Source organism: Odontesthes bonariensis, chromosome 3 (genome assembly GCF_027942865.1).
Source record: "Odontesthes bonariensis isolate fOdoBon6 chromosome 3, fOdoBon6.hap1, whole genome shotgun sequence".
Classification (NCBI taxonomy): Eukaryota; Metazoa; Chordata; class Actinopteri; order Atheriniformes; family Atherinopsidae; genus Odontesthes; species Odontesthes bonariensis.
This window is the reverse complement of record NC_134508.1, coordinates 16,870,011-16,893,200: the sequence shown is the minus strand read 5'-3', so window position 1 is coordinate 16,893,200 and position 23,190 is coordinate 16,870,011. Positions and strand designations below refer to the sequence as shown.

Sequence of the window (23,190 nt, the reverse complement as noted above, 5' to 3'; positions counted from 1 at the left end):
AGTATATTATATTATAGCAGTCATTATGATGACTTTTAATGAGCTAGATAATAAGATGTTTACATTGATCAAAAATTAACCGTAATCTTTTACAGACCTGTGACTAGATGAAGCATTTGTTGTTAAGCAAGTACAATATGTAGCATATGTTCAGTTTGTGTTAGAAGACTGATATCAGCAGTAACGGTGGTTTGCAGTCCAATGTTTTTTAGATATTCAGAATTTATATTTCACTCAGGTGAAATGGCACCGCCATGATGGTCCAAGAAACAAAAGTCAAACCTACTGAAGTAGTCTCTGTAAACTAGGGTTGTATTCAACATCTCTTTATGGCCATAAGCATAATATGAGCGTTTTTCATAGAAATAGAGGCCAATTACTTGGGCTCTACTCTCAGTTGTCACAACTCTAGCACTGACCCAGATGAGCCAGTGATAGTGTTAATGTTGGAGCTGACATTAGCTGATGTATTGCAACTTCATATATGTTAGTTGAATGCATGGCTTTATGCATTTTAGCTTTATGTCCATCAATATTAACTAAATTAGGTATTGAAAACCTAGCTGTGTGTCAAATTGTTTCCATTCATGTGAAATTAGCACCCCAAAATGTGCACTACTGTATAAACACTATAAGTGCCAAATGCATAAACATAAGTGGCTTATATGCATTTTTGCTGAATTGAGCTGTGAAAAGGTTTATGATGAGTTTTAGTTCATCGGCAGATTAGTGCTGTGCTAGCTAGCTTTGCAAGACGAACACTTACCTTAACACTTTGCTTACCTTTTTTTGTGTCGATAACTCTGTTTTGGATCCAGCTGTCTTATTTGGGGTTGCAGTTTGCTTTTTGGATGTGTTTTACATATGGACTCTTTGTGGTTTAGATAAGCAACATTTTAGAAAAGAATATCTGGTTGAGGTCTTTTCCATTTGCAGGTGCAGCTTTTCCTCCATATCTACCTCATTTACAACCACAGCCGCTATAACTAACAATGACTTTAAACTGGAGACCAGATATTGGTTACATTTAAAGCAGAAAATTCACATGACATCACAGTAATGATGTCAACAAATGAATTCAACAATGCACTGGTAATTTAATGATTTCATTTTCTGTGGTCTGCAAATGCAAAATTCTGTCTGAAACCCAGACTAGACAGACTGAAAATATGGTCAATTCCAAGAGGCCTTAAACAGTGCCATGAGAACTATGAATGTCAGTAAAAAAAATTGGAAACAATCTGTGAAATAGATCTTAAAATGACATAAAGAAGTAGTTGGTCATTGGTGTATTCATGACAGTTACATTTACAATTCTATAGACAATTGTTTTTTTTTAACTTGGCTTTGAATGGTTTTAAAAGTTTTTTTTTTTTCACAGTACTGTTTTAGCAGCCTGAACATTGGTCAGCAATTATGGACTAGTTAAAGAAGTAAAGTGTGCCAGACCAAGACAAGTTATAGGGGACAAGAAGTAGAGCAGGAAGTAGAGCAAGAAAGTAGCACTCACAGGGAGAAGCTATATGACAGCACGTCTGCTGTGGTACTCCCCCAGGAATGAGCTTGAGCTGCACTGCAACAATGACTCTGAGACAATGAGCCAAAGGTATGCTAAGTAACCTCTGACCTGTAGTTCATGTTAACATGGAGCAAAGTGAGTGTAGTTGCTCTGAAGAAAGAGATTTTGCTGATGTGACTTCTAACAGCTATATTGTCTTTTTAATACAGAACATTTCGTGTTGATGTTACGTGTGTTTGTGTGTGTGGGGGGGGGGTTAGTAAATATAAGAGGTTGTGAAAAAGTTATCCGTGTCTGTGTAATAGAGAAGCATATAGTCAACAAAATGTGAAGGTGTGTCACATTTTGTTCCTGAATAGTTTTATCAAGGGCTTCACTTTGTCATGACCCATCAAAATGACTCTCGACAGCTGGCTGTCTTTGAGCTCCTATGTTGAAACTACATTCGAGCCACAGACTGGAGAGGACAAAAGATAATGTCCAATGTGAAGAAGAGACACTACAGTGCTAACTTGTTGCACTGAATAAATCTGACGTAAATCGTTTAAAAAGGAGCCTTCTGTGAAATAGACAATGGTGACAATGTGATCTTGTTTGACACCAAAATATGTATGGATTTTCAAGCTGTAACGGAGTAGTCTCTGTTGGCTTTATTCATTTTGCAATGTGAGTGTGAAAATGAAAGGTGCAAGATTAAGCAGACGGGTATTGATTGCTGATTTTAAAAAGCAGCTTCTTCAGTGAGATCAAAGGAAGGCTGTGAGCGAGTGAGGAGAAAAGAAAATCAGACAAATAAAAAGAGATGGGCACAACGGGTTTATAAGAGGGCAATTAGACAATGTGGCGAAACAAAACTTAAACAGTTTAATAGGAAGAGAAAGTAGAGATGAATGGAGACGACAGAGACCAGGACTGATGAGTGGCAGAGAGGCTGTGTGGCTTGTAGAGCAACGCTCAGATCTTCCTCAGAGTGGGTGCCTCAGACAGCTGAAAGTGTGTCACAAGAAAGCTAGGCTAATGCACCATATTAATGTTGCTTCAGTGAGCCTCTGCTGCATTCAGCACTTACTGTTAGCACAAGCCATGCCCTGAAAACCAGAGCAGGGTGAGCTACAATAAAGAGTTTAGCTTGTACATGAGCAAACCAGGCCTGCAGTAAAATTCTGATGTTAGGATCTGCAGTCATCACTAATCGCTGCTCAGTCACTAGATGTATTTTTTCTACTCAGAAAACCCCAAAAGCCCCAGAGGCTGGCAAGGAACCAAAATTCAGGATACAAAAACCAAAGCTACATGCACCCTCTAGGACTGATACAGTAAAAGCAGAATTTACGACCTCATGGTAAGCAATGGTATCAAGTTAGCATTAGCTCGTAAAGCAGAATATTACTGTTTAGAGTAAAGAGTACAAAAATCTGCTTTGTTGATTTATTTAAACAAATTTCAGCAGTTTTATCTCTCTAAACAACATAATATATCACAGCTAACAAGTTGTTGATATTTTTTTAAACTACTGTTTTGGGTTCCTTGAGACCAGCTGCTTGTGATGTTGGACACTAAATATGAATAGAGATACCCAGTCAGACAGGGATCTGGATAGTTTGGAGGCTTGATCACTGCCTTGGGCTCTTTGTCGTGTTCCTCAAGCCGTTCTAACCCATTTTTGCAGTTTGGTGAGGTGCTCTGTGCAGGTAGGGGAAGTCTCTGCTGTTGGGGAGTACTGTAACATCCACAAGAATTACAGGACCCAAGGTTTCCATTAGATTATTATTGAATTGAAAATGAGCATCTAGAATTTAGGAATCTAGGGATTCAGGGAAATCTAAGGTTTTCCAAACAAATTAAACAGTGATTATTCACATAACTGAAGCAACCCAGTCCTTCACTTTTAACATTGCCCTTTTGTACTTGTTCTCCATATTTGCACCCTTGATACATTGAGTGCATTCGTACCAGTGGCTCTCACTGTTTCCTGCCGTCAATTGAAATCATTTTCATAGCTATTATGAACAATGTTACAAGTTCAGAGTCCAAACAATATGTTCTTTATATCAAACATTGACTCCTCAGTCTCTCAGATGCAATAGTCCTATTGCGGCTGAAGGCTGTCAGATATTTTTTGTCATTATTTTGTGTTCCATTGGATAAGCTGTTTTATTTGTTGTCTAAAGCCTTTCTCATAAAAAGAAAGAGAGTTATATGTTGCCTTACCCAGAAACCCCCCCCAAAAAAATAGTTACTTGCTCTAATATTTAAAGGCATGGTTGGTAATCCTGTTCAGAAACACATTTTGTAATACTGGGTGAAATGGTCCGTCTGTCCTGAGAGAAATCTATACAAGATGTATTTAGAAAAAGGGACGAAAATAATCAGACCTCTGTGGCAGTTGCAGGACTGAGAAAAAGCTGACCCGCTGATCTCGGATTGGAGCGCCTACAAAAACCAATCAGATGCCTCTGCTTTCTGCCTACGCCCCCCTCTGTCGGCTCCCTGCTCCGTGTGCGCATGCGGTTCTACCGGCTTTGGATGACGCACTGACGGAATGGGGAGGGGGGGGTGGAGCTTAGAGGAGGGGACACTTTCGAATCTTGCTAGCTCTCTTGCTAGCTCTCTAGGATTACCTACCATAGCTTTAAGTGAACCCCCATTAACTTTGACTATAACATGCATTCGCTGTGGTGTCATTTTGAAAAGCTTATGCAGTGTTACAGTGTTAGAACATTAATTTCCTTTCTGAGTTGCCATTAATTTTACACCAAGATCTTGTATTGATGATGGGAGAGTCAGACCTCTGTGTAAAGACTTCTCCAGCACGTCAATGGGGTTAAGGTCTGTACTCTGTAGTGGCCAATCGATGTGTGAAAATGATGTCTCATGCTCTTTGAACCAATCTTGTGCAATTTCAGCCGCATGAATCCTGTCATTGTCATCTTGAAATAGGCTGTGCCATAAGGGAAGAAAAAAAATATTGATGGAAAAATCTGGTCATTGATTATGTTCACGTAGTCATCTGACCTCGTTTTTTTAGGACATAATGTTCCTGAACTTTGACTGACCAACTGAAGCCAACCCCCAGCACTCATGTGCCACCCTCCTTACAAGTACAAAATTATGTTGGGAGCGCTTGAGATTTGACATTTAGCCAGCATCACAGCCCTGAAAGCTCCAGTGTCTGCAGCTTTTCAAATCGAGTAACCGTAAGGTGAGGGTCAGCGAATTCCTACCTCTGTCACAAAAAACTTGTATACTGTACATTAATATGACATTAGCCATTCACAACATGTTGCAGAAGATATGATGGGCAATGAGTGGGGAGCATCTTTTTCAACTTTTGAATGTTCATTTGTCTTTAGTTTGTATGTTTTACTACTCTTAAGTTTAACCTAGAAGTAGGATCCTCTCTTTGCAGGTGCATTTACTGAAAAAATTCTATTGTACAACAGATGGGATTTCCTCAATTCCTTCAATATCTGAGTTGAACTCCTAAATAATGAAGCAACCAATGATTTAGATGCTTGCTATCAATAAAGTTCAAGGTTTATACATAGAAACATGTATTTTCAGTTCCATCAGAACATTATAACTGTAATATAATAATAATAATAATAAGTTATTAATTTGGATAGTTCAATCGTGATATGTCTATAATCTGAAATTTTAAAAAAATAGCCATTTCAAGCTAAAAGTATCTAAACGTGTGTAAAACAACACTACTTCTAAAGGTTCTGAATGCTTTTTATAACTTTTTATTAACTCAGTACTGTGATATAACCTTGATACATTTCTCAACAAGGTAGTGTATTTTCTATAGTAGATGTACAAGCAAATTTTGATGCACACTGAAACATTGGTTATCAGCATTTAACCTTATTCTGAGATGTTAAAAAAAAAAACTTTTTCTCTCGTCTCTCTCTTGTTGTTTTCACCACTTTGTTCTATTTTGTGTTTTGGCCACATTGCATCATACTCAGAGTTGTGAATGTCCAGCCAGTTACTTTTAATGCCCGGTTTGAAAGAGCTTCATTGGTTTTATCAGTTGTAATTAGAGAGGTAACTTGACGCTTTTGGGTGTAACCAGACCAGAATAAAGACTGATGAATAGATTTTGAATAGCTCTTGAATAATAGAAGATGTCCTTTGCGTGGCAGTTGGCCCTACTGAGAAATAGCAGCCTACCTCATAATGCATTTGATATTTCTGCTCCGATTGCACAAACATTTGTCCACAGAAGTAGACTTTTGTTTTGTGGCACTCGAAGCTGCATCAGATGTAATTTACTGTATAATATTTGATGACAGAGTGAAACAGAAGTCTAAAATGGGAGTCTGATTTGGCCCAAAAATGTTCTTCTTCATCACTGTAATGGTTGTCTCAGTAGAAAAATCTAAACACCTCAACACGCTGAACCTGTGTTTATATTTTTTGCTGGAGATATTCTCCCTGTGAAGGTCTGTTTGTGCTGTTCTGCATTTTCTAAATATTACCCCTAGGTACCACACAGAATGTTTGAAGATGATACAAGAACTTATTGGTTTTACTGTAAGCAGTTAAATTATATCTCTATAATGTCAGAACAATATGCAAAAGTCTTATTATGTAAGAGAAAGAATGTTTTTGCTGATCTACTGTATAACATGTCTTCCTGTAGTGTTACTGCCTTGGGAAGCATTATCCTAATCTGATCTGTGGTTTTTAATTGAATTTTTTTTTTTTTATCTCTCAAGATGTGGCATCTCAAAAAGATAATTAATTGCTCAAATAAGTAAAAAAAAAACTTGTCAAGACAATAAGCAGTTTTGGAGACAATGAATAGTGTCTACAAACGATTACAATGATGTCCGTATTCCAGTTATAATTCTACTTGTCATTTTTTTGCAAGCATCAGTCATGAGTGATTACAAACTAATCACCATAATAGGTTTAAGTAGAAACTATTTAGAGAAGAGATCCCATCAACAGGGCTGTCAATGAGTTTTTTTAAGACCACTGCCATTTTGGAATACATTACATGTTTACACTCCAGATATATTATCTCATATGGGGGATTACAAGCACACCACAAACAGATAAAAGTGTGGAACAGGGGTACAAGGTGGAAAGACCTGCTGTAGCAAGTTTCAGACCACATTTTACCATGATGACACACACTCATACACACCAACAGACAGGCTCATAATGTAAGATAAAAACACTACCAGTCTCACCACTGGTCAAAATGTCCAGTTTGTTATAATTACTGGAGCTGATGAAACATCTTTGTTTTCCAGGTTTTTTTCCACCGAGTCTGCTCTGCTGTGATCTCAACAACAAACTATTCAACTCCCCCAAGAAGGTACAGTACTTCTGTTTCTCTGCATCCCTCAGGACACTGGTATTCTGTTTTCATCTGGTGCCATATTTAGCATCTCCTGCCAAAAATAGAGACCTAGAGCTAACGTTACATTGGTCTGCTTGATGATGTTGTTGGATGAATGGAAACAGTTGAGCCACCAGGAAAATTAGCTCATAAGTTACAGAAAGCCTGCACGCCTTGACCTTGTCCACGCTGAACCAGAATCAATCCCCAGGGCAGTTAGACTGAATGCAGCTGTCAGACAGAAAAGGAGGTTGAAGCTGTGGGAGGCAGAACTTGCCGTCCTCTGTACAGGCTGATACATCTCTGAGGGCTTCTGTTTGCTGAGGCCAAAGACTAATCAGAAAAAAAATGTCAGTGTATTTGATGATAAGCAGAATGAATGTAACACGAGTACAGTATGTCTACCAGTTGTGTTGCTGCATGGACGAACAAGCATGTTTTGGCATGCAGACGTTTGCACGCTGTTGCCTGAGAGCAGAGAGTACTGATGGAACATGGCCGCAGTGCTCAGCATCATGAGTGTCTTCACTCTCACTGGGCTTCCCTGAGGTACGACACTCAACTCGTGATTTTCACACTGGATTAATTTCATTCTGAGCACAGAGCTCATCTGAGATACCATCCATAAGAGCAAACTGTCACTCATGTTGTGCAGCAGAAAAGCACATGGAGGAACTTCCTCACATACAGCACAACCTAAGAGAGGTAACGAGGCAAGCAAAGGAGGCATTAGCTTCTTTCTTTTTTACTGAGATTATGATGGTTGTTTCATCTCAGAAGAAAGTGAAATAGACAGCAATAGTCAAAATAGGTCTTGTTTCTCTTTCTTTTGAAAGACCAAAAATTCTATGTACCCTGTTAAATTACCAGTGAGTTTGATGGTTACTGCATGGTTTTCATTAGCCTGGGTGCCAGCCGAACTTAGCCCCGCCCATAATTTTTTTAGTCGGGAAGTTCGGTCTGGCTCTGCTCAGTTGGGAAATCTCTGTGCTCGACATCAAAGCAGTCGACCCAATCAGATTGCCAGGGCGGGCTTTATACGATGATGGACAGATGATCAACAGGGACATTATCACAGATTCTCTTACTACCAGATTCGCAACTCACGGTGCATTTCCGGTTTCCAAAGAGGCGATTTTGGTTGCAGTTCCACCCTCTTTCCACGTGGGGCGCTCAATTTTTGGAGACCAGAATGAATGGAGTCCTATGGAGCTATACGCCCTAGCGTGCCCTTATCTCAAGATATAATTTTTTCTCTAGTAATTTGAATGTTGTGTTCGAAAGAGGATGTTTAGAAAATACCCATGGCTGACTTTTAGATTTTTAGAGCCACTCATTTGCTTAAAAAAAGGATTTTAAGTGTATATGACGTCATACATAGCTTACGACCGGAGATGCCGCTTTAAGCAAAGTCAAATGAAAGTGACCGTAGCTGCGGAAAAGGTTTGGAAGAGCAGAGGTAACATAAGCTGAAAAAGTCCATCTTAATTCTGTTGTCGCTTGGTATGGAGCCAGCCGTCAAGCGGTAATTCATTCTTTCACCGGTCGACCAGCTGTCATTAGCACAATGCTAGCGCGTTGTGGACAACAAGAAGCCAACCTGTAAGAAATCAAAGGGATATATGTACTCGTTCAGTAGATTTTTGACTTGAAACCCATGTTGAGCTCTCAGAAACTACATTCAAATCTGAGCGCTCTTGAGGAGACTTAGGTGAAACTGACCATTTGTAGCATCTAGCTCTATTGGGCCCAATTCATTCTGGTCTCCACCGACGCGCCCAGTGGAATTCTGGTGGAACTGCAGCCAAAAAGCCGGTACAATGGGGCTTAATAGTAAGTGGCAAGGCTGTTATAGCCTGGGCGAAAGCCGACTGTTGACTCTGTCAAACAGTCTGGGAAAACCCAAGAGAAATCCGTTTCCATGGAGGGCGGGACCTTACCCAGCAACTTAAATTCATTGGAGTAACGGAGTTCCCTTAACCAATCATAATGTTTAGAAATGATGTTGGTTATGCGCCGAGGTTCATGCTTACTCTCGCGAGGCTCTAGCTCGCGAATCACGCTTCCCACATCCGCTTTCATTATACCGGTACCATTTGAGAAATCAAACTTTTCCCAAAGCCAGTTGGAAGGAGAGCTACGACATCCTTGCCACTAACAAAATTGACGAGGCATTCCTCTTGCTCTTGTTTTAATTGTGTAATGATCTCCAGAATTGAGACAACTTCATGGATAGCTTCTAGCGTTCTTCCGTCGCCATGTTTATTTCCGCTGCGGTTGAACTACAATTATATGGACTACAATGGACTCCGCGCGTGAGTTCTGCGTCACCACTCGCAACTGTTTGCTGATTGGCAAAACACTGAGCGAACCGAGGTAGGGGGATTTGGCCAGACTATGTGCGGAGCCAAAATCTTTGGGCGGAAGTACGTAGGATGGCGTCGCCAGGCTAAGGCTGTTAGATAGGGCTGTGACATTATCGACTACGTCACTAAAGAGCTGGTTGTAGGTCTATCCAATTGAGCGAAGAGGCATTTTTTCTCCTGGTTCGGTTGAAACACGCCCCATACTCAAATCTCTATCGAGCGGTATCAGACTCACATTCTGACTAGAATTGTGAGTATGACGTAGTCAGGCTAGGTTTTCAAAGAAACAAATCAATATCCTTCTCTGAAGCTGATGCGTCAGTGAATTTCTTCTTTTGCGTCACTATGCTGCTTTCTTATACATACAAAACAGTGATCCATTCATCAAGCCAGACTGAAAGCAAAGGGGAAAGTTTCAAAGCATGTACTTTTTTGCTGTCTTTAAGACATAAAAGACCAAAAGAAGAAAAATACACCCATAAATGTTTAAACACATGCTGAACCGCAATTTCAACCATAGGCCTTTGTAACTTGTGAAATTGAGACCAACACATGTTCCATTAGTAGCACAACAACACTTCACTAAAACACTTTGCTGCAGGGCTAAGGCAGTACCGTTACTTTGGTATAGTTAGAAAATAATCACGGTTGGTGCTAAAATATTATTATTATTATTATTATTATTATTATAACGTGACTATCACCTTCTGTTACATAATTTTACAGGTTGACATGGTTACATGTACACAATACATTACAATGATTGTCTTGATGCTGCAACATCACTTGGTTAGGGTTAGAAATAAAAACTAACTGGTAAGGGCTAAAAAAAACCATTCTTCTTACAGAAGGACCACAGCACCATTTGGAAGGTTGACATGTTTACATGTAAAGACATTAAACACATTAAGATGAAAAATTTGTCATTTCCTGGTTGGCTTTCGGCTTTAACAGCACTTGTTTCAGGTTCGACATGAAAAATATGGACGTCACGGATGTCATGGCCAATTTTAACCCTCACATGCAGTTGCTATCACAACCACTAGAGGTCCCATATTCTTTTAAAGTGATTAATGTCTGTATCTGCCTGCTTGCACATACACTACATGGGCACGTTTTGGGAAGGAGGACAATCTCCATAAACAACAAGCATTAGTGCAGAGAAACAACGTGTCACATCTGATATAGTTATCTTGAATGAAAGCTGACTCTACTTACTTAATAAATGCACTCTGTCGCAGTAATTTACATGCCACAGCCATCCTTTTTGTACACTGCAGTTCCTTTACAGCGCCTCCCTGTTCCTTTTGATCTGAACACAGATGCTCCCAGCAGTACCGTTAACTGCTACAGTGACATATCTTCTGATTTTGAATGTTAAAAACTGCATGATGTCTGACGTATGTCCAGTGGATAATAGAGGAAGATTGGTGTGATTTGCATTGGTGATTTTGAGCTGACTGTTTATTGTTAAGTGGTGTATAGGCGCATAATGTTCAATCTGAAATTCAAGTGTGTATTGCCAGACAAACAGACATGTCAATAACTTGGTTCCCCTGTGGCGTAGATCAAGTATATGTATGAATGCAGCATTGTTTATGTAAAGCATCTCAGTATGTAAGACAGAAAGGGCAGAGAGAAAGAAATAGGTGTGATGATTAATGAGAAGCTAAGCTCATGAGATATTTGTGTTGTTAAGTTTAAGTGAGTTTTCTGTGCAGTTTGTTGCCTTCCTCTAAAAAATACTGTTACACCCTAGTGACCACTGGGAATGTCCGTATCAATGCTGTTTATTGTATTTTAGTTAAGTTTCTTCACAGCTTTAAAGTTATTCAATAATAAATGTCAGGCAGACCTGCTGAGCTCAAAGCTATGACCCCATTGCCTTCACACAGCCCACAATCCTTTTTGTCTCCTTTTCGGATAGTCGAAGTGTCGTATTTCTAACAAAGTAGACTTTTCACTCTGATGTGCGGTAATTTCTTCTCTTGTTCTAAACTACAGTTGATAACACTATGCAGCAATTTCTGCAGAATTATGTGCCTCACAGCATGATGCAGCAGACCAGAGCCGAGACTCTCTCTCTCATGAGAGCTCTTAATTCTCTTAATTTGCATTGCGGCAACGGATTGGCTTTAATGAACTTGCAGTGAAACTCCTCATGCATGGAGCTTTTTATTAAAGTGGGATTCTAAAACTACTGTGGCGAGACTTGTAAAAAAAAAAAAAAAAAAAAAAGTGTACAGACTGTACATGTAAAATCCAGTGCTATTCTATTTCTAGCAGTTATGGGACTCTATCATGGTCCTGTAAATCATTGGATACATAATTGTATATGTAAAGCTTTTGCTTAATTCATGGAACTTCCACACAGGAAAGGAGACAACATTTCCTTCTTGTACACGTACTAACCTCTCAGAGTACACTTGTTGAATTCACTGACCATCTCCTAGGAAAGTACCAATGGCATGATTAAGTCTCCAACCTCCTTTCGAACAAAGTTATTGTGTTAAAAATATCAACATACAGCAGCACTGTTTGAGGTTTTGTTGTGATGTCATTTTGCTCACATCCCACCACCTCTGCTAGTGTGTGTGTGTGTGTGTGTGTGTGTGTGTGTGTGTGTGTGTGTACTGTGTCCAGTTTGTGTAGGCATTGCATTAACATGGTTTAATCCTGTGTGTGGCTTACTGGATACAAATCCCTTCCAAAGCTTTTAAAGCTGCTGCCTTTTCATTTCTGTCTCTTTCTATGTGTCTCTCTCCCCGTCTATCCATCCACCAATCAGACAGCTTGGGAAACTGCAGTGTTACTTTCCAAATCAGTTCTTTTTGCTTTAGCCACATGTGATGCTTAATAGACCAGAATTTCACACTGTTTCCCGGTTTATTTTACACAGGATTTGGTAAATGTTTTGACTTTTTAATGTTTAAAGTGCCAATTTTATATAGATTAAAACTTAATTCAGCAGCAAACATCTATTTGCTGTGTGGAGATATAGCGGGGCAATGAGAGGGCAATCCCTGTCCCTGCATGTGCATGGTATTCCTTGCGCATATACTATGTTTTGTGGCAGCTTCTCTGGTTGTGTATGCATGCAAGTATACATGGGTCGGCTGCACAGTCGGATCGAGTGAAAGTTCAGATTTTCATCAACTGAATAAACCAGGTTGTTCAGCTAAAAGGCATCCCAAAAGGAGAGGGATAAGACCAAAGTCAACATTCCTCTGTTTCATCTGAAAAAGAGAGATTCAGATTCGCCATCGGTTTTAGCTCAGTTTGTTCTAGACTGAGATTCTGCAGCTCTAGTGTGACACAGAGGTTCTTCCCAGTCGTACATTGGGCTTTTATTGAAGGATGTCCTCGTAACTGAAAGCCATGAAATTGAACAGATCAACTCGTAGTCTCTTTTTTTCTTTTTATTGATATTTCTGTATGTTCAAAAAATATGAAAAAATCTATTTTGAAAATATACAAATAACTTTCATAAAATCACAGATTTATTTCTGTGTTTTGTTCATTTGTTTGAGTGAAAGAATGTCCGAATGCAAGTGAGGACTTTATCTGGCTTCAATGGTCACATTGCTTTTGGAGATGTCAAGCCATCATATCAGTTTGTTATTCTATCTGGAGGCAATGACAGATAAATAATCCAAAATCTATGTACCACATTTGAACACATGAAATGTGTATTTCATCAAAACTTTCATTTCAATTTCTATTAATGATAAAAGAAAAGTGAGATTTTGGCGCCTATCTCAGATAGTTGTATGTCTGTGTGAGACAGTGTTGGCCCAACACACTTGCCATACTACGTGCCATACACACACTCACTAAATGCTTTTTCTATGAAGGGATGAGAACAAAAATAGAAATGCATGTAATAGTGCAGACAGGCCCTTTCGGCTCATGTGTGACTTAACATCAGAGAAAATTAAATTCTCTTCTGTTCATCATTTTCTCATTATTACAAATGTCTCATGTGGTGAGAGAATTTTCCTCAAACCAAATGACTAAATGTGCCTATTATTAACATTTGGGTTCCATTTTAATAACCTCTCTGCCAGCTACGGGTTGACATAAATATCTGCACAATATAACCTAATTAATGGGACACAGATAGATGCTTCAGTTTCTCATGTAGGGTCTCATTCTAGATAATATTTGAAGAATTTAGCAATATTTGATTACACACAGTATGAGTACTTTTCTATCAGCAGGAAAATGGTTTGTTTTTTCACATATATCATTCCAGATGTTTTTTAAGTGTTTTTAGCATTCACTGTTGCAGAGTAAAGCTCTTGGGAAATCATGGTCATACTGACAATCACCAGTTCATTAAAAAAAAAATATGGGAGTTTTCAGCACAGACTAAACTTGCATGAAATCTAAATTTTGTACTAAATATAATCTTCTCATCGCTGAATTTGTGCTTTTACATCTCCCGTTATTTTTATCACAACAGAGTAATGTGGTCATGCTCAACAAGTTGTGTTTTCGAGAGAAATGTAAGATTACACTGTGTGTTACACTGTCAGGTTTTTTGGGTTTATTTTTTCCCACTGTGTAATGTAATATCATTAAACCACCTTCTCGTGTACATTGGGGGCACTGCTGAGGTAATCTTCCAGGAAAAGAGGTCCCCCCTCTTCAACACATACATGTGCTGCTGCATTTGTCCTGATTTTCCCTCCATCTAATGCTCAAGCATGCATAATTCAGCATGGAGCTGAGTTTTTGCGGTAATTCTAGGAAGTTGTAGAGGAAAAGCTCTACAACTTAAGATCTGTGAGCCGGTGACAGCAGGAGCCACAACCTGTCATTTCACTGCTTTACCGACGTGAATCTCCTCCCATGACATCTCACTGCTGCATCTCAGTACCTATCCCTTTTTATTCTGAGCTTTCTAGTTCCCATTCCTTCCTCCTTACTCAGTGTGAAAAATACCTAACCTTCCTTTTCCTCTCATTACATTTGGTGACTGCTCTGTGTTTCTCTGTCCAATCTGTGAAGCCATCTGGTCGTCTGTCCTGAGCCTCGTGTCTCTCTGCAGTATCTGTGCTCTCTGAATCCATTTGACAAGATTAATAGAGTGAACCTCAGACAGATATAAGCTGCTCATTTTGATAGGGATTATTGGGATGAGATAAATTCAGTGCTGGTCATGAGAAGATGAAGGGGCAATTTTCTCATTTCTTTCAACGTTTACACCTCATATAAGAAATTACAATGATTCAGTTTAAATGATGACAATATTTCATGTAAATTATCCCAAGATGAAAAATGTTAGATCGCTCTGATGTAAAATAACAACGTCATTTATACCTGATGATAAACATGTGAAACCTTTTGCTGCATCGTATTATGTCATAGACATGATGAAATCACCACACCAGGCACTAGAGTAGGCATCCCAGTGTAAAAGTTGATATGGTTGGTATGATATCGGCCATGTTTCTTATGATGTGAACAAAGAAATTTGAAAAGAAATGTACAACCGGGTTCCATCATCCCCTTTTTAATCAACACTGTCAATATTTGGGAGCAAAAGAGTCCAGTAACTGTGTTCCAGAAAACAAAATGTTTCCTTCATTCTTGCTCTGTTAAGGACTATTTCATCTTCTTGACTGTTCCAGTCAGATTAAGGAAGTGGTGTTGGTTCCTTAATTGTGACATTTTTTCAGGTAACAGATCTGCTAGGTGATAGATCTGCACACAGACAGTCAAAGCCAAATATTTCCAAACAATAATACAACATTTTTATATTACCTCCCTGATAACAGTTTGGTTAAAGTCGGCGTCCTTCAGGTGATATTTAGATTACTCGAGATCCGCGAATATCCATGTATACACACATAATATAACGGTAGTGAACAGGGCAGACAATACAGCCTCTAAATAAGGCATCATCTGTCTTTATTTAACACTCACCTTTCACTCACCTTTCGTCCTAGCCTTATTCACTGAAGACTGAGATATTAGAGCGACTGCCCCTTTTTACCATTATAATAATTGTTGCTACTATAATTAACAACAAAAATACATCCTGCATGGTTGCACTTAATAAGAAGTCAGCCACTTTTAATAGCCAATTACCTATTTTTCCAAACTTTGTCTTTGTAGTTATAACTGAAATAACAGCAACATTTTCAGTCAGAGAGTAGAACAATTTTAAACATAGAACTGAAAAGGTAGCCCAGCTTTAAATATGAGATTTTTGACTGAGCTGAGACACAGATTTGGTCACTAACAACGAGTCGAGTTGAATTATTTGAATTTTTACCAAAAACTGATTTGTTTGGTTTATTTTGGTCCTTTCTTTCCATTCTCTTATCAGTCTTCTCCTCACCTTTGGTTTGTCATGTGACCCCTGGTGTTAGTCCCATCTACTTGCCTGGCTTTAATATACGTGATCTTATGATGCACACGCTCTCTCCAGGAACATAACAATCTGACATTCAAAGCCAGCACAACCACATCTCATTAATGACTTAACACACACACTTCAGCTGTGACTGGGATCCAGGTAAACTGCACATAACAACATTATATTGATTGCTACCTATTCATTTCTTTTTATGTATGGTAGGCCAATTATAGCTTTGATCCCTCCAGAAACGTTTTGTTGTCATTTTCTCCACACATCTCTCAGCCTCTCCTGGCCATCTGATTTTGTTTCCTTTTTACAGCAATCCAATTTTTTTATTTGCTAATGAGGAGGCAGAGCTTAATTAAAACTGTGAGTGCACAACATAAAAAAAAAACATCAATTTGCTACGAATGAAAGAGCTAATGTCAAAATGTCGGTGAAGGTTTTCATTGATCCAGGTGGAAATGGAAATAGGTGTTTAAAGAAGACGTATTATGCCCTTTTTTTTCACAAGTTCACATTATTTCCTGAGGTCTTAGTAAAACTTTTGTGACATGAGTGAGCAGAAGCTTCAATTACCAGCGTGAATTTACATCCTTATTCACAATAACTTGTTTGGGGGCATGGAGTGACCCACTCACTACATTCCACACCTTTCTTCTACAGGGCCTGTCTCTTTTTTAAGATTGTATGATCAGTAATACTCAATAACCCTTGAAGTACACTATTACTGTAGATCGGCCACAGACAGTTGGCACTGTGACCTTCCTTTGGTCACAATCAAATTTTAAGTCATGTGCATTAAGCTGCCCCAGATTTCTGGACAGTCAGCCAGCAGGTTTGCACTTAAGTTAAAACACATATGACTCCATAAACCATGGTCATAAATCTCAGCCCATTCTTCATTCCTTTGTTTAGGTTTTTAGCAGCTATCGTTAGGAATTGCTACTTATATGAGCAATTTTATAGCCTAGAAATCTAGACGCCCCTAGCGACTGCAAATTGAATTTGCTCCCGGGCTAGTCTAGTCAGTTGTGATCGTTTTGCGAGGCTGAAAATCGAAACTCAGGCCAATCATTAATGACATAGCCACTGATGGTGTATTCAGTGACAAATAGCAATTAGCAATTTCCAACATTCAGCATGAAAAAATTTCTTCTGCTAGAAGTCAGGTTTTTTCTAGTCAGGATATAAAACTTCAAACTAAGACTTCAAACTTGTAATGCATTATTAACTAACATCTCTTATAAGAGGTGCATGATGGTTGGCTCACTACAAGAGAGTTTCTGGCTTGAATCCTGGCTGGGGTTTTCACATTCAACCTGTATAGGTTCCTTCCAGGTACTCGGGCTTCCCTCCACCATCCAGACACTTGCATGCGTGGATAATTGATGATTCTACATTGACCCTAGGACTCAGTGTTAAGCCTCGTTTCCACTATGCAGTCCAGTATGGGTCGGTTCAGAACGGTTTGCTTATTTCAGTGTTTCCACTACCACGAAAGCGTACCGGTCCCATGGTACCCGTTACCATTTTTGTAAGCCTTCTGCTTGGCGTACCTAGCACACAGGACTGGGTCCAGGCTCTGCTCTCCATTGTTGGTGAGGAGGCTGTGCAGCGGGAGCTCGATGGCGCTGTGCGAAACTAAAAAGTTTTCCAGCTGATTGCCGCAAAAATGGCAGAGACTGGTTTCAACCGGACCGCGAGCCAGTGTCGCATTCAGCTGAAGAAGCTTGGAGGTGGTTCGAAATTATGAATGCTATTTACGCTTCGCGACGCACTCCGCCCACCCCTGAGGGTCCCCTTTGTACAGTGGGAACGCAAGCTGACCCCAAAGCAACCCGACCCGTACCGCACCGATACGAAGTGACCCGAACCGTACTGACAGTGGAAACGAGGCTTTAGTGTGAATAATACTACTAGCAACTCTTGATATAATTGCTCAGTCCAAAAAATAGTGGCAAGAAATGTGAACTTCTTTCTTCTAAATTCAGATGGTTGTATTGAACAGGTAGCTTGGACACTTGGTTGATGGTGGTGAGGAATGCTGTTCAACATTTTTAAAGTATGTTCTTTAAATTCCAGGGGTTCATTAACCTGAACGTTGTGACTACTGATAGGCTGGGATAGAGCAATAATTGAAGCGTTGATGTCATGAAGGCTTTTCCTAGTTTTTTCAGTTCATCAATATATCATTTGTCCGATGTATACTTGCGTGAACCCATCACATAGAATTATTAAAAAAGCAGCATATGACCTGGATGACAAGAAAGACGGATGAATTGATAACGTAATATTCAACAACACACGGATCAATAAATGTCTTTACTTTGTTTTGTTTTTTAAAATTTTTTTGGGGGGGCTTTTTATGCCTATAATGATAGGAGACAGTTGGAGAGAGACAGGAAGCAGAGAGATGGGGAAGACATGCAGCAAAGGGCCACTTGGAGCAGGACTCGAACCGGGGCCAGCTGCAGTGAGGACTGTCGCCTCTGTACCGCCCCTACTTTGTTTTTTTAATGCTGAGATGTTGTAGAACTGGAGGATTAGTATGGTCTGACAGAGCTTTGCAGCTCTGCTGAAGAACAGCTCCCTGAAAAACCCTATAGCAGGCTGCTCACCTCCATGGCCCTTTAAGGGAGGTAGCTCTCAAAAGGCTCTTCTATTTAATGAGGCAATAGGGACCCAAATGGCTGCAAGCACGGCTTTGTTATGTGTAGGTAGGTGGTGAAAAGGTGGAAATGTTATTATTTTTCTGGTCCTGGAGAATAAAATATAGCAACTTAGGCAACAGTTATCACTATTAAAAGGTGGGCTCCAGCGACCAGGTTCTTAGAAGGCACAGTGCTCATTAGGAGGTTCAGGAAAATGTGAGATGAAAGTAGGGCTGTTTAAAGTCAGTAAGATGACAGCAGCCTGACGAAGAGACACGGCCTGTTAAAACTGTTACTGAAAGGCTGACCATTTGTATTCGCAATTTGTGTCCTCCCTTAACACTAATGAATGAATATGCAAATAAGTGAAGCCCTAAATTAACCAGGGGAATTCTAAATCAACCAGTGGAGCTGCTCGGTGACCAACAGAAGATATGGTCACACTGGGAAGTCCCTTTCCATTGCCGTGGTTAATGTGTCAGACTCCATCTCCCCTCATTGTTGTAGCTGTGGGAGACTTTCAACTTGGCATATTTATTGCTCCTGAGGTGCTCTGATGTACCCTCATCACAGCAATGGTATTTATTTTATCTTGTTTTCTGTTTTTTATTTATCTATTTATGTTCTGTGTCATTTAATGTCCCTTCATTAGCCACATTTATACTATTTGGCCCCTGCAGCCATGACTTATCCACAAACCAGCATGTGCTTGTTGCCTGGGACTTGAAAGTCTGCGCTAAAAACCTCTCTGCATTTAAATTATGCGGCCACTGGTACTGGAGTCATGCCCTAAAACCCACTCACAGTATAATGCGTCATTGTGAACATTACCAAACGTACTTTGAAACAGTACCAGACTGTGTGAAGTCGACACACAGCGGTGATAAATAAATGGTAAATGGATTGTACTTGTATAGTGCTTTTCTAGTGTAGCTGACCATTCAATGCTTCTGTCTTTCACGAATAAGTTGTGAATTCTGTTTATTTATCTTACATTTGAGGCATATGCAAATGGTTTTAGTTCCTAAAGCCACAGAGGATGATTTAAAATTTTGCCCTTTTCATCAACGTTTTACTTCAAAATGTAATTGAAAAAACTGACACATTATTATTCAGAGTTACTACTGGCAGGATGTGGGCACTACTGAGCATTACTCTTCTCCTGGAACATTTAAATGTACTGTGTAGACGACTGAAATATCACAGGTTGTTTCAGGGACTGCATCAAACTCACCGAAGACGGGTCAAACAGAAAGCTTAAAAGGAATATTTTTACAAATAGTTTTATGTCTGTTTTGCAACCTACACCTTGTGCCATGTGTATTATAGCCTACTGTAATATTTCAAAATTTCAATTATCACAACCTTGCCTTCTTGCCCATAGCTATATGTACTACTGACTACAGGCATTTACAGGCAGTACATTTTTCTCTGAACACACTTCTCACAGTTTCTCATGTATTCCCACTTGTAAGCAAGTGTATCTCTTTAGCAACACACACACAGATATATATGTATATATATAAATGTGTGTTTGTGTGGATGTGTGTTTTTGAGTGTGGGTTTTTTTCATTCAAAAAGAGGCCCCTGGTCTGAGAATTATAGCTAACGACAAAAATCTTTTTTAAGACGTCATGCACTCTTAATTCTCTAGATGGAATAAAGGATTTAGATTAAGCCCCCCACAGCTGCCATGCAATGTCAACTTTAGCTTTATCAACATGTCACTTCTGCAGAGCTTTTTAAATAAAGAAGCTTATCAAACAGTACACAGCTAATACATTACATGACTTTGCACCCGATTGAACTGCATTAACCATGGATATCAGGAAGCTCTTCTGCAAATATAATCAACAAGTACATTTCCAAAAAAAGACTGTGTGACTTTTCAATTTATGATCTGAGGTTGTTTTTGCAATAAAGTTAATGCACTTAAATGTTAAATAGGCCCTGGGAGGGTTGGGAGGAGATAGGATTAAGGCCACGTCATCTGGGTGCAGCTAAAGCTTTGGCATTAGCAACACGTCACTTCAGGATGTCAACATGTCGAGCCATGTGAAGAGCTTTATTAAAACACTCCTGTCCACATCATCCTACAAGGAACTTCTCTCTTCCTTCCTGTGCCATTTTGTCACACAGACATGCTGATACATATAAAGATGTTGGCAGATGTGCCAAACTAATGTTACTTGGTGGCTTTGTGGTATCAAGTACTTAACCTGCTTCTGTTTACCACTTTCCTTTTTAGGTTCACTACAATCGTGTCATCGTCATTCTCACTTTGTTTCTCCTGCTATCTCATTTTCTCTCTTTTTTCAGCTATGATTTTTCCCTTGTGTAACTCTGTCCTCCACGTGGGATTTGCCTCGGCTCCCCTCACTAACCCGCAGCAGTCACTGCATGGCATATATGAACGTTTCCGGAACTGTGTCGCGTTACTGTGTCTGGCTTTGGGTTTAATACCCCCTGCTGCCTCCTCCAAATCTGGGATACATGGTTAGATGAATGGAAATGGCAATAGAGTAGTGAATGATGGAGAGCACAGTAGATGAAGTGTGTGCGTGTGAGAAAGTGAGTGTGAGTTTTCTTTTTCTTTTCTGTCTTCTCTCAGAGGCACAGTTGACCATGACCTCCAGTGGTCTGTTGCAGGGGAGTGGAGAAGCACATCTGGTGTTTGGATCTGTGTGTGTGTTTGTGGATTGTATGCAAGTTGAGCATCCCATCTGGCCAGGCAGAAAAACAGGGCTGGAGCCTGGAGCAGGCAGCATAAGGGATGCTGTTGCTCACATCTGTTAAGATGCCCACATCTGTTAAATACCAAGAGAAGTAAATAAAACAAATGCAATAAGCAAAACTAGCTAACTGGCTGAATAAATGATCAAAGAATGCATCACAAATATGACACATTCCAGAAGGGCACTTTTTAAACGTGAAGCTTCTCACTGTAGATTTGCATTTCCTCACATGGCAGTTAGAACATGCTTACACATACATCTTGTGTAGCTGAAAGCGTCATGTTGACCTGAGGCAGGTGTCCAACCCTGAGGAGAAGAACAGCACAAATAGCATTCACAAACAAAAAAACACACACTCTGATTCTCTCTGTGTCCCCTGGCTGAGAGGCTTACAAATAAATGTTCTTTCTCATCTTCTTTCTGTCATCCAATTTAGTCTTTTAATAGTTGTTCAAAATGTTGCTTTGAGCATATTAGACATATATAGACTGTCTGAAGGGTTAAGGCCTTATTAAGGAATGTTCATAACTGTCTTTGTCACAGTAGTCTGGAAATGTATGTGTGCAGTCTTTCACTTCTCAAATGCATGATGTCATTCAAAAGGCTTAAAGTAAATAGAGGATATAAAGATGATAGGCTTAGTTGTATCATTAATATAGATCTGTCTTTTCTGATTAATCTGATTCTATTTAATTAATGGCACGGCTGAGTATTTTCCACCCACTACAGTGTCAGCTAAGTCATGGCCTAACTACTCTAAGCAGTCATGGTGGGCTTATTAAGCTTTGAATGAATCCTGAGTTGCAATGTTTGCATTTTTTCTTCAGAGTTTTTGTTTATTAATTGTTTTATATATAAAGTTTACATAAACCTATTCTGCATGCAATTGATATTTTATCTATCTATAAAAATCCAAAAGTTTTTTTTATTTTCTTTTTTCTTTTCAACTCCGACCAATCGGATCAGCTGGTTCACATTTGGCAACATGCCACCTACATATGCAATGTTGTAATGCTCGCCACCGACCAAATGCCTCTCAATTTTGAAGGCATGCAGTATCTTTAGTTGTGGTTTTGCCTCGCTGAACTGATTCGGCTGCATGTTGAAGTGATGTGCCTAAACCAAACCTATTTTCAAAAAACAAAAACAGCGGGCTTTATAAATCAGCCTACACTGCTACTTAACCAAGGTCAGTTTGTTGCCAAATGAAATGTGTTTGAACGGTTATGTGGATGATTATTATGAAGATTATAATGACGTGGTAAAATTAGAACTGATATTATAACTGCAGTATCATCAGACAAAATCACTATTCAAGTGTTTTATAGGCAACATCTATACAGTGAATTTAGCTATACTTACATGTACAGTGATCTCCCACAGAGAAACATAGAGCAGTCGATGTGCAGCTTCACATATTCTTCAGTGAATGATTCAATTTCCTCTTTGTGTATGTATATTGGGACAAGGACAGTGGTCCAACTAAATGGCCAGGTCAAGCTGTAACAATAGCTCAACTTAACTGTACTGAACACTAACCACGAGCTATGTTTTCTTCACTAAGCTCAAGCACTACCCTGTAATCTAAACTTGCTTAATACCTGCAGTTGTGACTAAACCTCGCCAGTATATCACTGTTTAGTAAGGTCAGAGCACAGATGGATCTGCCATTATTGCTTCACAAGTTTTTTTTTGTATTTATAGCTCCACTGCTTTCCATTTATCTGTTGAGTGTGTTTATGTCATGTGTGAATTACCTCCCAGTGTTTTCTGTAACGTTGAGATGGAAATCTGATGAGGTTGAACCTAATAAGATATACGTATCACTGGCAACACAGCACAAGTGTGACCTGCTGCTGTGCTCGCTTGTCCATAAATGTGACTGTAGCAGTTCACACTTGTGTTGACAGTGTTGGTTAATTTGACAAATCATCAGCTGCTTAGAGAAAATTGCGATATTAGAAAAATAAGTGTTGTTCAAACTTTCCTCAGTCATAGATTTATTTGCAATAATTAGCTGTAGCACAGAGTCATTTTATACACTTTTAAACTGAATGACAGAGACGTGTTTGAACGGAAGCGTTGGCTCTGTTTGACCATGTGTTTATATTTCAACTGCTGCCATTCTGTTTATAATAATGCTCCATGTTTATTAGCTTGATATGCATTCTTACAGCAAAATTAAAACGT

At 39.4% G+C, this 23,190-nt stretch overlaps 1 protein-coding gene across 6 annotated transcripts in view; it reads left to right on the top strand.

Moving 5' to 3' along the window:
* The window catches only part of dlgap4b (discs, large (Drosophila) homolog-associated protein 4b), a 129,004-nt gene that overhangs the window by 42,163 nt on the left and 63,651 nt on the right, over positions 1–23,190 (top strand). For all 6 annotated transcript variants that reach the window (XM_075460548.1, XM_075460553.1, XM_075460549.1 and 3 more), the window contains exon 2: positions 6,787–6,851. The gene's annotated coding sequence lies outside the window, so the exon portion shown is untranslated. The remainder of the gene's footprint in view (positions 1–6,786; positions 6,852–23,190) is intronic.